The sequence below is a fragment of the Camelus dromedarius genome, chromosome 4 (genome assembly GCF_036321535.1).
Source record: "Camelus dromedarius isolate mCamDro1 chromosome 4, mCamDro1.pat, whole genome shotgun sequence".
Taxonomy (NCBI): Eukaryota; Metazoa; Chordata; class Mammalia; order Artiodactyla; family Camelidae; genus Camelus; species Camelus dromedarius.
Genome location: NC_087439.1, coordinates 83,796,158 through 83,809,003, shown reverse-complemented (window position 1 = coordinate 83,809,003; position 12,846 = coordinate 83,796,158). Strand labels below are relative to the sequence as shown.

General features: G+C 43.3%; 1 protein-coding gene across 2 annotated transcripts in view; it reads left to right on the top strand.

Moving 5' to 3' along the window:
• Positions 1-12,846, top strand: part of EPHA4 (EPH receptor A4) — a 136,781-nt gene that overhangs the window by 35,580 nt on the left and 88,355 nt on the right. The window lies entirely within an intron of this gene.

The window sequence follows — 12,846 nt, the reverse complement described above, 5'->3', positions numbered from 1 at the left end:
TCCGACTGCAATGTCCTGCTGCAACTCTCCCCTTCCTGGCTCCCACTGGGCCACGGATATACCCAGTGGAGCTGGAGAACAGAATTTCCCGTCCCCTCCTGTTCCCAGATCATACACAGCAAGCCCTCAGCTCACACATTTAAGGATTCCTAGCCTAGCAGCTTTTCCTGGCGGCTGCTCTGCCCCTGAGAAGGATGCCCAAGGGGACCACGTGTCCTCAGGACCCCTGCAGGGCTCTGCTGTGGGACAGAGCCACCTCCAGCCCCATGCCAGGCACAGATATTCACGCATCCTTATGTTCATCAACCCATCCGCAGTTACCCGCCGCTGCTTGTTTCATTCTAGAATTTGCTCCAGACTGTGCACAAATGCTTCCCGCTAGAGACTGTTCACTGCCATCTCCTCTTGTAAAGGATGACGCTGAACACGACGGCAGTTGAAAGTAACAGTGATCACACCCTTTCTCTTCCTGTTCTGATGCATGAGTCAGTCTCCTGGCCTTAATGTTTACACAATCCTTAATAACAAATCAGCGCTGATGGAGACTTGCTGAGACATGTACAATAAGGAAAGAAATTACGTATTAAAAGTTTTGGGCTTCGTCCCAATTTTTTTTTTTTTTAAAAGAGAAAAAAAAGAGGGAGGGCAAGAGAGTCTTGTGCTAATAACCGGTCTCTGCAACAGTGTTCGTTATTTTTTTTCAAGCCTAATGAGATCCAATTCCCACCCGTATTGTGATCTATTACCTGCTCCGGCTGGCCTGTTTGCTTCTGGTGTTTGTTACTTTGAGATTCAGTTAATAGAACACTTGAAATCCTTTCGCTTTCTGAATCCGTTTCTCTCCCAGTTCACAAGTGGTTTTGTGGTAGTTTGGATGTCCTCCTATGAAAACAACACTCACATTGGAACACGTTTTCTGTTTCAAGTGCTCTGTCTTCACACTGAGGAAACAGTACTTGGGGGTCTGCGCAATTGAAGGAAAACGGTTGTTCGATTTGGGTCCAAAAGCTCCGTGTTGTGCCCAGAAACCTTCACAGTTGGTGACCACGGGTGCCACCATGTTCAGTGAGGTGACTGGAGCTACTGGGAGTTAGAGGTTATGCTCTTCGGTGGCATCTCAAATTTTGCTTTCAAGTCTGGGCTTAAAGACCAGGTGTGATGACCTCTGAGACGATTCTGAGTCAGAGATTCTATACCAGGAGGATCTCAGCGTTAGGCCAAAATGATTAGTCTGCCCACAGAAGAATCCTGTCCCTTTCTCCCCAGATCTAAGCTATCTTTCACCTTGTTTTAGAGGAGGGGCATTCTCTGTGGGGACAAGTCAGCGTGTTTAGCTGCGGGAAGGACTGGCAGCCCTGAGGGGTGGCTGCTCCCCAGAAGTCACGGCTCCTGGGGGAGAGAGAAAGCCATTCACTCAGTCCCCCTCTGCGCTCTGTGGACCATGGCAGCCACCTCCACCATCGCCTTCTCCACAGCCCCCTCAGGACTCAGCAAAGTAAATCCCTTTTCTTCCTTCCTCAAGAGACTTGACATTTCAGTGTTTCCAATGCTTAACATTTTTAAAGTCATTTTCCCCCGATGTCAAACAGCGTGTAATATATATTAATTATAGAAAATTAGAAAGTATTAAGTATTGCAGTGAAGAAAGTTACCCACAACCTTATCATTCAGAGAGAACCCCTATTACCATATTGTGTATATTCTTGAGTTATTTTTTTCTTCTTTTTTGGGGGACCGGAGGTGGCATATATATGGATAGACTTTTTAATGCTCTCTGCTTTTAATTTACTTGAGACTGAACATGCTAATTTGATTCTTTATCTGGTTGTATCAGAGGGGGGTGTCTGACAGAGGCTAAGAGCATGCCTTTAGTTGTGCGAGTATTTGGAAACTAAAATTCTGGGATGTAGCATATTGGGTGATGACACAGAAGAATGTAGGGCCAGAGGGCAGGGACAGAAGAGGAAGGGTGTGGATGTGGCCAGCAGAGGGACTGAAAATGGTAGAATGGGAGCAGTGATAGATTTAGAAGATCAGGTTCCTTCCCTGCTTGGCTGGGCCACCTCCCTGAAGCTCTGTTTCCTCATCAGGGAAATGGAACTTCACCCCACGTTTTTGGGTCATATTGATGATTCCGTTCATCGTACGAGGTACTGTTCGTGAAAATGATTTGTAAGCAAGCCCGGCAAGGATCAGATAATATTATAATAAAAAAGATGTTCAGACTTGGCCATGATGATTCAAAGGCAATAAGGATAAAGTGACCGGCGGTGGCTGGGAGTTGTCCGTGGGTGAGCAGATAAAATGTTTAATTGGCTGCTTTGATTTTGTTGTCGTTCATGCATCTGCTGGTTAATGTGGACTTTCTGTTAAGCTGGTTATCCAGCCTGGAATGAGGACGATTTTCTTGGCTGTTTCATGCTGGTCACTCTTTCTTCTTCCGTCTGTGTATTTTTACCTCAGTAAGTCCATTCTCCTGGAAAACTAATATGTTTGCTCTCTCACCTAAGAGACTCTTATCAGACTTTTGCTGAGGGATGGCGGGCCTCCCTATCAAGAATCTTGCTGCATTTACACGAGAGTGAACCGGCCAGGCCAAGCTCTGTGTTTTAAACGACAGATAAGGTTTGTGCTGTGTGTGTGGAGAAGGAAGGGAGGAGAAAGAGAGGGTAAATGGGTGTCGGGGGGAGCTGGCAAAGATGTGTAAACGCTCTTAATATGTGAAAGAATTTCTTTGTCTCTGCTCATGAGCTTCAGAAATCGGAGGAATATTAAAAGAAGGGGGTTTGCAGGGCAGCTTCTAGAGCTCTGGCGTCTGAGGGTGTCCCCCTGTGACTTAACTACCTGACCAGCAAATGACTTCATCTTTATGTGCTGCAGTTTCCTCTTTAGTAAAATGGGGACAATATTATTTATCTTGTAGGACTGTTGTGGGAGAAGTCGCAGTCATTAAGGACTTCAGGGCCACCCTGTGCCCACTTGGCCTTGATTCCTCTTGAAGGATTTGAGATGGTCTAAGTTCCACGCCTCTGAACACACATGAGTGTCGAGCAGCCCCACGTGGGCCTCCCTTGTGGTGGGGGCCACAGGCCAGGCTGTAACATCCAGGCAGGAATGAGGGTGCCTGTGGGGCCGAGTCATTGGCCTGAATCTAGACCTTATGAAGGTCTGTCTAGGGGGTCTTTTGAAGAATATGTCTGTTCATTTTAGCTGCCTCTTCCCAGTGCCATAGTTCTGTATTTCTCCTTTCCTGTTCTCTTCCTCCTAAATGTTTTTCAATGAGAGACTGGGCTGGTGGGCCTGTGCATATGGACATCAATCAGAGACACTTGTCACTGAAGAGCTGAACATGTTGATTAAGAAGAATCCTCTGAACCAAGAGAAGATGGGGGTGTGTTGAATTCACCCAATTTCCACACCATTCTAGTTTTTTCCCTTACGTTGTTCCAAAGCAAATCAGTAGATTGGGACTTTAATGCTTTTTCTCACTTTATTTGTGTGTAGGGGGTGTTTTGTGTTTGTGTGTGTGTGTGTGTGTGTGTGTATGTGTTATAGTGGGCATAAATTTTTCTTGACCCTGGACCCTATTATTCCTTGAGCACACGGGGCAAAGACAAGCCTTTGATGCATCCATGGTTCTGGAATTGCACTGCCTTGGTTTCTGACTCTGAAATTTATCACTCATGGGCATTTGAGCGGTGGCTTACCTCCACATCCCTCAATTTCCTTAGTTTAAAATAGAGATGATGTGTTTCCTTATTCATAAGATCATCTTAAGTACTTAGTAAGATTACATGTGTAGAAAGCTGAACCATAATCATTCAATAAATGTTAGATATGACTATTTTTTGAATGTGGCAACTTCACACTGACTTTCACTTTGACCATTTAACTGGTTGGGACCTTTGCTTGAGCTTTAATTTTCTCACCTAGAAAGTAAAATGGGAAAAACTGTATCTAATTCCAAGTTGTAAAGAGGATCGTGCACTTTGTCCAGCACTTGGGGGACACAGTGTCTAAAAGTACTCAACAGGTGTTTTTTCTTCCCTCCCCGGCTCTTAGCCTCTTTTCTTGGCATCGTTTTCGTAGGGAATGTCAATTTCAGGAAAAGCACTTCTATGTGGAGAATACAAGCTCCAAGTGTATGTTTCCTGGCGAGGACCTCAGGGCAGCCGGGTAGCAGTGTATTTTGGGTGCTATGCCAGGGATTTTGTGGGCAGTTTTCCATTATTCCTCACATAATACGGTCCCCAGTTCACTGAGGAAATCACAGCAGAGAGTTAAGTCTTACATCTCACTGTCAACGTCAGCTCCATCTGTCAATTCGAGTCTGTCTGACTTCCGGTTGTGTGCTTGCCCACTGAGCCGTTCTGTCCCCACTGCAGAAACAGGGGGCAGTCCTGAGCCCGGGCATCCCCACTGCCTGAACTACTGGAGCTAAACAGAGGACATATCCCGTCCTCACCTCTTTGTCTTGTTTCACTGAAAGGTAAATTGGGGGCATGCCATAACTCATTTTCCTCCGCAGTCCTAACATCCAGACCACGAGTCAGAAAATTAACCTTCTAACTTAATATGTAGGGCGTTCATTGAGTCTAGCTCCAGTCTTTAGCCACCTAAATGGTAAGTTTCACGCAGCATGATGGATGTCCCCACCGTGTACACATTGCAGGGAACTGATGTCTTGCAGTTGCTTTGCCCCAAGGCCATTGTGAATGCCATGTTTCTTGACAGATTGGTCTAGTTTACATCATCAATTTTCATCACATTCTTTAATGAGATAGACATTTTTATCATGGGCGTGTAATTTGGTGAGTATTGAAAACAGTAAGCTCTTTCAGAAGGATGTAAAATTACATATTTATAGACTTCTGAAATTTGCCCTGTTTTTTCTCTCTCTCTCGCACTTCTCCCAGGTGAATGAGACAATAGATAGGAAAGTTTGGGAGAGTTAAAGAGTTATAAAGTCATAATCATTATTTGAAAGTCTTTATTTCAAATCTCTTAATTGGGGAAACACATACCTTAAATATGAGCATGTTTATAGTAATTCATTGGCGATAGCCATTAAAATGTAATCAAATCAAATCTGGATTTGGGATGCTGAGAAAGACCAGTCATGTGACAGTGGATTCAAGTTGTGTTTAGTGGTCTGAATGGACACTTGAGATGTTGAAAGTAATGAGAAGTCCAAGGACAAATTTCTTATATGTTGTATCTTTCTGGCTTAAGTAAAGCTGTCAAGATATAGTTAAAGTCTGTGTAGATGGTAAAGCATTTGGGAAATTCTGAAAGGTCACTCTGTAGGACTATACTTGCTTATCTTTTCTAGTTTGCCTTTTTCATTTGACAGAGGCTTCACTATTAAAGGACAGCTGTACTTCCCAGGTAACATTCATCCTCATGGAAGACTGGTTATAAGGCTAGCTCGGTGGGTCATGATGACTCATAGCAGTATCAAGATTTAATGTGGACTGACCATTGCCCTGCATTCTCATTCTCATCTTAGCAAAAACGCCTGCAGAGATAGGAAAACACTGGAGGAGTGATCATTTAACTCACACTTACCTTACTGACTGTCTGTACGTGATCATGCATTCTCAAGCTTCATTTTTCTTTCTTTCATCCAGAAGCTTGGCATTGAAGTGCACTCAGACAGAATTTGGTGGGTTTAATACTTAACTCGGGGAGTTTTGGTGCTCAGGAGGGAAGGTGGCACCTGGCAGGAGGCAGCACACAGGAGTGGCTGGAGCCTTTGCTCTGGAATCCTTTCTGCATCTGACTTCCCATCCACCACTTAATAAGTACTTTATTGCCTCTGCAAGTCAGACATTGTTTGGGTGCCTCAGTTTTCTCAACTGAGAAATGTATCTTTTTGGAGGCATATTGGTGATACTGAAGTTCTCAACCTCTAGGTGTTAATGCACAGGTTTTTTTTAATGTAACAGTTAGATTTTTCTTTTTATCACCTTCAATTTATGGCAAGGAGTATTGGCTTTTGAGTTAGATTAAGAATATGACTGAACTCTCAGAAGATAAAACTCCTGAAAATGGAGCATAAATCAAGAAAGTGTGGGAGACCCTGCTAGAGCCATGTTCTGGGGTGAGTGTTTATTGGGTCTGTTTATGGGGTTTAAATTCCTGTAATAGTGTGCTTTGTTGTAACAGTAACCTACTGTCTGTATATAATTTCTAGTTTGGTCATTGGGTAGATACTGTTAGCTAACTTTTTGATTCATTGTGGTTTATCAAGTAGACCAGTCCTACATTTTGGCTGCTACCCACGTCACTCCCCTGATACTGTTCTCAAAGAATACAGACGTCTTTGATGCTGACATACAAGTCTCTTCTAGGTCTCATCCTCCTTGTTACCCCCCTTGACTGTGGGAAATTATGATCTCCTTTGGCTTTCTTTATGCGTTCTCCTGGTTCTTGCATAGTGAATATACCATTTGATCTGTGGTATTGAACACTGAAGTTCTCAGGCAACGCCCATGTCAAGAGCAAATGGTGAGAGTTAACTGTGATCACATATTTCAGATGCCTGGCCAAGTCCTTGGCGGTGGTCAATAAACGCTAGTTCCCTTCTTACTCTGTTCTGTTGCCTGTCTTGCCTTTTTTATTCCCTTTTATTCCTAGTTGCCTTTGAGAGATGGTGTTCATAAGATTCTTTCTTGATCTTTTTCTGAACCTACAGTTTATCTACTCCCGTGATTCTTGTGTTCTTTGCAGACGTTTCCCAAATCTCTGTCTCTGATTGTGCTGACCTTCAGACCTTTTATTTTTGATTGCTTCCTGAAAATCTCAATTCAAACGTCTCAGATTCAGTGACCACCTAACTGATCTCCTGCCCTTCCTTGCAAAATCAGCTCCTCTTCTTCTAGTCTCTATTTTGGTTATAGTATCTCTATTCTTTCAGGCATTTGGGCTGGAAATCTTAAGGCTAGTTTCAATTCCATTTTTTCTATATCCTGCAACATCTAATCAGAATTGTTGCTTTGGTCTTGGATAGAGATTTCTTCCTTTCCTCTTTCAAGGGCAAGTTTGGAAGTGAAGTTGGCTGCTTGAAGTTGGGCCAAGCGATGGCTACTTGATTGACATTTACAATAGTAAGTCACTGAGTCTGTGGGGTTGAGAATAGGGAAGGAATTATTGCAAGATGTCCCTGGGTTAACAGTGTATGGATCAGGCCAGACCTTGCTGTATACGGAATAACCTGTCTCTCACAGTCTCTATTTTACAAATCTCTGTCAGTGCTACCAGAGTTAATAAAATGCAAATAAATTTTAAAGAGTTATTGAATATGGAGTAGCCTTTTGTCATTGTATAATTTTTCAAATAATGCATACTGAAAGTGCAACTGTCAAAGGGGGTTTCATCAAATATTATGATGTCATATTATGAAACATGGATTTCAAGGATCATTGACTTTCATTTGTTCAGAGTCACCAATGTGTAGGAAAAAGGAAAATCAGAGATTACAGGAGCTTTTAAAAATTAGATTTGGGGGAAGAGAAATCAGAACTGAAAAATCTCAAAACACTTGACTAGTAAGTTTATAACATCCTGTCTGTTATAATTAAGACAGGACGTGTGTGTGTGTGTGTGTCTAGGATAAGTCCTGTTCTCTGGGTTTACCAGTTATTTGCAAGATAATAAGGGAAATAAATATATATGGAAATAAGATAGAAAGAAGTGCTTTGTACACAAAATAAGTTTGAGGCCTGATTCCTGAACATAGTATTGCTTGATAGAAGAGGTAGTGACTGATTTTATTTAGGCTTGGAAGTGTTGACTTGAAGAAAAATGTATAGCCTAAAAGTTGGGACTTAGGTTTTATTTGGGGACCTTACTGAGAACTATAGCCCAGGAGACAGCCTCTCAGATCGTTCTGAGGAACTGCTCTGAAGAGGTAAGGGAGGAGCCAGGAGATATTAGAGATTTTGCTGACAAAAAACAAAACAAAACAAAACATAAAATACAAACATCAAAAGATTACTGCTAATCACAAAAAAACAGACATCCCAAGTTAGTGATTTTAGTGCTTTTTTTATGTAAGGGAAGATGCAAGAGTCTGGGCTCGTTGAAACTAGATGCATAACTTAACTACCTAGGGTTAATATACTATTTTTCTCCATCCTGAATTCCCCCCCAGGGTCCACCACCCTTGGGGGCGGCTGATGGCTTGTTGGTGGGCAATGTTCCTTGTTTACTGAAAAAGCAGGGAACATTTTTTTGTGTGTTCTGCAGAGGAGAGGTTGAGATTTTATTATTTGGAAGTAATTGAGAAGCTGCGAATGAGCCAGGCGAGAACAAATGCTACACAGTCTGGCTTGATTGAAGTGTAAGATATTTGAGGGACCAATTAGGGCTGCATTTGAGGCTCTTGAGTGTCTCTCCTCTTCTGTTTGGATTTTATGGAACACTCAGTGGGGCCCCCTGGAAAGATCTTAAACACAGGCGTGACACAATCAGCGTGAATATTATGGTTTTTTTTTTATTACACAAAACGGGTATTTAAAATTACCCTGAATCTAGATAATGGCAGTAAAGAAAGTGGGAGCAGAAGCAAGAAGAAAGGAGAGAGACAGAAAAACTGAGAAACTACAATGGAAGAGAAAAAGATCTTGGTCCAAGAACTAGAAAGAGCATGGCTGAAACTCTAGGTTGTGTTGGAGGCAACCTGCTTTGGTTTATTTGGGCTGTGAGTTTAGAGTGTTATCTTTGCCTGGGATTTGAAAGATGAATTTGATTGCTCTACCAGTATGCCCAGGTCTTCTAATGTTCTTTTACCCTTAAATCCCCGAGAGGCTCCTTCCCTGCAGGATAGTTAGCTGCAACATTAACTTTGAGCGGCAGTACAGTGGCACTGATGCCGTCCCAGACCAGTCTCCTAGGTGGGATGTTTATAGCTGGAACAGAAGCAAGAAGTTCTGTTGGATTAGCGGGCAGAGCTGAAGAAAAAGAACTGAATTTTCTCACTGTCCATCATCCCTTCCTGTTCCCGACTTCTCTCTCTCCCTCGGATTCCTGCTCTGAATCACCATCTGTTTTCCGCCTCCCGGGGATGAATGTCAGCTCTGCAGTCAAGTTTGGACTCAAGATCCAAACATTTTTTTTCAGAGACGGCATCATTTAAAGTCCATTGAGGGAACTTAGATTTCCTTCATGGCCATTAAGACCCCAGTAATCTTAATATTCTAGTGTTCTCAAACCAAGGATCACGTTTTGCTCCATTCCTCTCCCTTTGATGCTTTTTTTTTTTAAAGTTTAAACTACATTTATAGGCACCCTAGCTGTTACATTGCACTGTTTGCTGAAAGCATGCGCCTGCTTTGTTAGTAAAGGAACCTTTGCCAAGAGAATTGTCTGTGGGAGGGTGTGACTAACTTAGCAAAGGGGCTTATCTCTTATCCTATCTGCCTGAGGTCTCAGGGCTGCCATTGATATGACTTATTTCTCTCCCTACCAGCCCCACCTCCTCCCCCACCTCCTCCAACCTTTATTGCTCTTTCCTCCCCCAGTTTTTCATATCTAAATATTTTAGCTTTTCAAAACTAATCGGCTCTCTGGATTCATTTTTTGTTGGGTGACCTGGACCATGGGTTTCCTACTGCTCTGAGTGACAGGTACTCACAAGCAGAGAGCGTTAGAATTCTTTCCCCCTTCAAGTCCCCCACCCTTTAAATATTATCAGTAGAACTTCTTGCCTGCCTGTGTTAGGATTGTCCTGTTTCCCTTTTGGCAACTTTCAGCCTCAATGCTGCAAGGCTGTTTGAAGGGAAATCTTGAGTCCCAGTGGCCAGGAAACATAGGAACAGGAAAGTGAACCCAAAACAATCTTTGTAAATCTCGGTTCACAGCAAAGGGTAGTCTGATCTTGTGTCCAGAGTTCTAGAGCTGATCATCAAGTTTAGGTGCTAAAGGCGGCTGTGTGTCATTCATTCATCCATCCATTTATCCTGTCTACCCATATGTTGTGAACAGCTACCGTTACAAGCTGGAGATTTCATTGCAAACAGAATAGGCACGTTTGCTGCTACTGCTGATGGAGAGATGTATTCTACAGATGGAGACAGGCAGTGACCTCTAAGCACACAGTTCATTACTGAATTACAGTTGTGCAGGATGCGGGGGTCAGGAGAGGGTCTGTAACAGAGAGGCTTCCCTCACAGCTGGCACCAGTGTCCAGGGAGTCCCTTCTCTAGCAAGCTGTTTCGCTCTGAAGTCTAAGGATTGAGCTATATGACCACAGGAACAATCAGGAAAAAAGGCTGTGAATTGGACCAGATTTGAAAATTCAACTCTCATCTTTTGTTTCAGTTTTCCTGGAAACCAACTAGTTATCTGCAGTCTCCCAATTAGGTCAGTGTCAGCTCTGCAGAAACAGGAAAGTAAAGACCTCACCTGAGAAACAGCGGAGCCTGCCCACACCAACAGCTCCCTTATGTCAACTCAGGACCTAATAGCGCTTCCTTTACTTCCGCTGCTGTTGACGCATGCTTTTCGGTTGCACTCTTAGTTCCGGTTTGAATCACGCTCAGGAATCTGGCCCCTCAGCAGACTCCCTGGAGTCAGTGGGTGCTGTCACGCAGCTGCTCCCGAGGTGTGGCCTCTGTGTGCTCAGAACCCTGGGCCTGGTTACCAGCCTGTGACAGGCTGCTGTGTTGGCGGGAGGTGTTCTGTCATTAGCGGTGGGAGTGATGGCCCAGTCTGCTCAGATGGATCTAGACATGACTCATTTCCAAGGACAGAGCCAAGGGGAAAACCAAAATTTGCTCCTTATGTCACTTGTTTGGTATCTTGAGTCCCTACCAAGGAATATCTTATGACCATAGTGAAGAGCGGAAATGAGTCCTTTGTGTCACTTAATTGGAACCAGGCACTGATCCCGGCTCCACTGCCTCCACCCTGGTCCAAGAGACCATCGTCTCTTCCTGGTCTCCCTCAGCAGCCTCCTCTCTGGTGACCCTGCTTCAGTTAGTACTTCCTACCATCCGTCTTCCACCAGCGGTCAAAGTGATGTTTTGAAAAATCTCCATCAAATTGCACTGCCATGTTGAGCATAAATGCTAAACTCTCCATCCTGTGATGCTGACCCTGCTGGGCTCCTGAGCTCAGTCTTGCGTTCCTCCTCAGGCTTTCCCGAGAGACGGCTGTTCTCCCTGTCCCTCTGATAACACGCTCACCATAGGGCTTTCCCAGCTTTCTCTTTTTTCCTGGGATGCTTAACTCACATGAATCTTCACATTTGCTGGCTCTGTCTTAGTTCAGGGCCCAACTCGTGGGTCACCCACAAAAGCCCTTCCCTAGGCACCGGCTCTAAACCCTTCCCCGACCCCCACTTCCAGTCCCTTTCACTTCACCATTTTGTTCTCCTGTCTGTGACATCCGTGCCACTACACCGTGTGCTCTTCAAAAGCACAGACCTGGTCAGTCATCCCCTCCCTGAAGGTGCCCAACCATGCATGCGGAATGAGTGAGCCATGGAAGAAAGACGTTTCTTCATCCTGTCTTCTGCTTTGAGTAAATGGCACACAGAGCATAGGAGCTCTGAGAAATCTCTGCCAAGACAGGTAAGAGGAAGTCCAATGAAGAGTTTGAATGTACAGGGGTTGGGGGATTGTTTAGATAAGCCCACAGCTCAGTCCCTTGCTCATGGTCTCATGGCTGGTGAGTGGCGGGGCTCAGATTCAGCTCTATGAATGCTCCCACACCAGTCCTGGAAAGGAAGGTAACCGTATTGGACTCATTTGCTGAACCAAATCATCAATATGTTTAGTGGGTTTTTCTTTTTGTTTCTGTTTTGTTCTAATTGAAGTATAGTTGATTTACAAGGTTGTGTTTGTTTCTGGTGTACAACATAGTGATTCAGTTATACATATACATACATATATTCTTTTTCATATTCTTTTTCATTATAGGCTATTACAAGCTATTGAATATAGTTCCCTGTGCTATATTGTAGGACCTTGTTATGTAACTATGACTTTAGTGTTTATTAAAACATCTTTGGCTGTTTTAAGAATCATTGAGTCAGATCCTGGGAGGAATATAGATGTAGACTTTTAGAAGTTTAAAAAGAGATTTTATAAATTACGTAGTCTGGCATCCTCAGAGGAAATGGAGACCCAGAGACCTTCAGTTGGTGGATGCTGGGACTGGAACCCAGGTCTCGTCCCCACAGAGCCTGGCCTCTGGATTTACTTCCTGCACGTTTGCATGTGCTGGGAATGAATTCCTGGTTATATTTCTGACATACTAAGTGTAACCTTGACATAGCCTTGAGGAAAAAAGCTTCATTTTGTTCATGGAGATGATCATCTACCTGCCAAATTCTTCTAATGTTTTTTTTTTCTCCTCCTAGGAGAAAGATTTATGGCTTTATCCTCTTTTCTCTCCGTCTCTCTCTCTTTTTTTCTTTTTTTCCTTCAAATCTGTATCTTATTCAGAATGATCCTGCCTCAGGGCTAGGAAAAAGTTTTCTGTTCTAATAAATAAAATACAGGGCTTCTCATGGTCTCAGCTTTCCAGACACAAAAGTGATCTACTTTTGACAGCTGTTTAGAAAGACTTTTTAGTGACTTTCACCTGCTTTGTAATGTACAGAAAGGAAGAATAACCAATAAAGAAATGAAACCATTTTCCTAAATCCAGGTAGGCTACCATCTTGTAAATAGAATCCTCAGAAAAGTTTTCAATTTCTCCTGCTGCTTGTAATCATTTTGGAAGGTTAGTCCTGAAATTTGTTTTGGATCAATAGAGATTTTTGTCCATCTGAGATGAATTTAGGTTACGCTAGTGAAAGGCAGTTCCTTTGTGTTTGATCATAAGCCAGATTTGTTC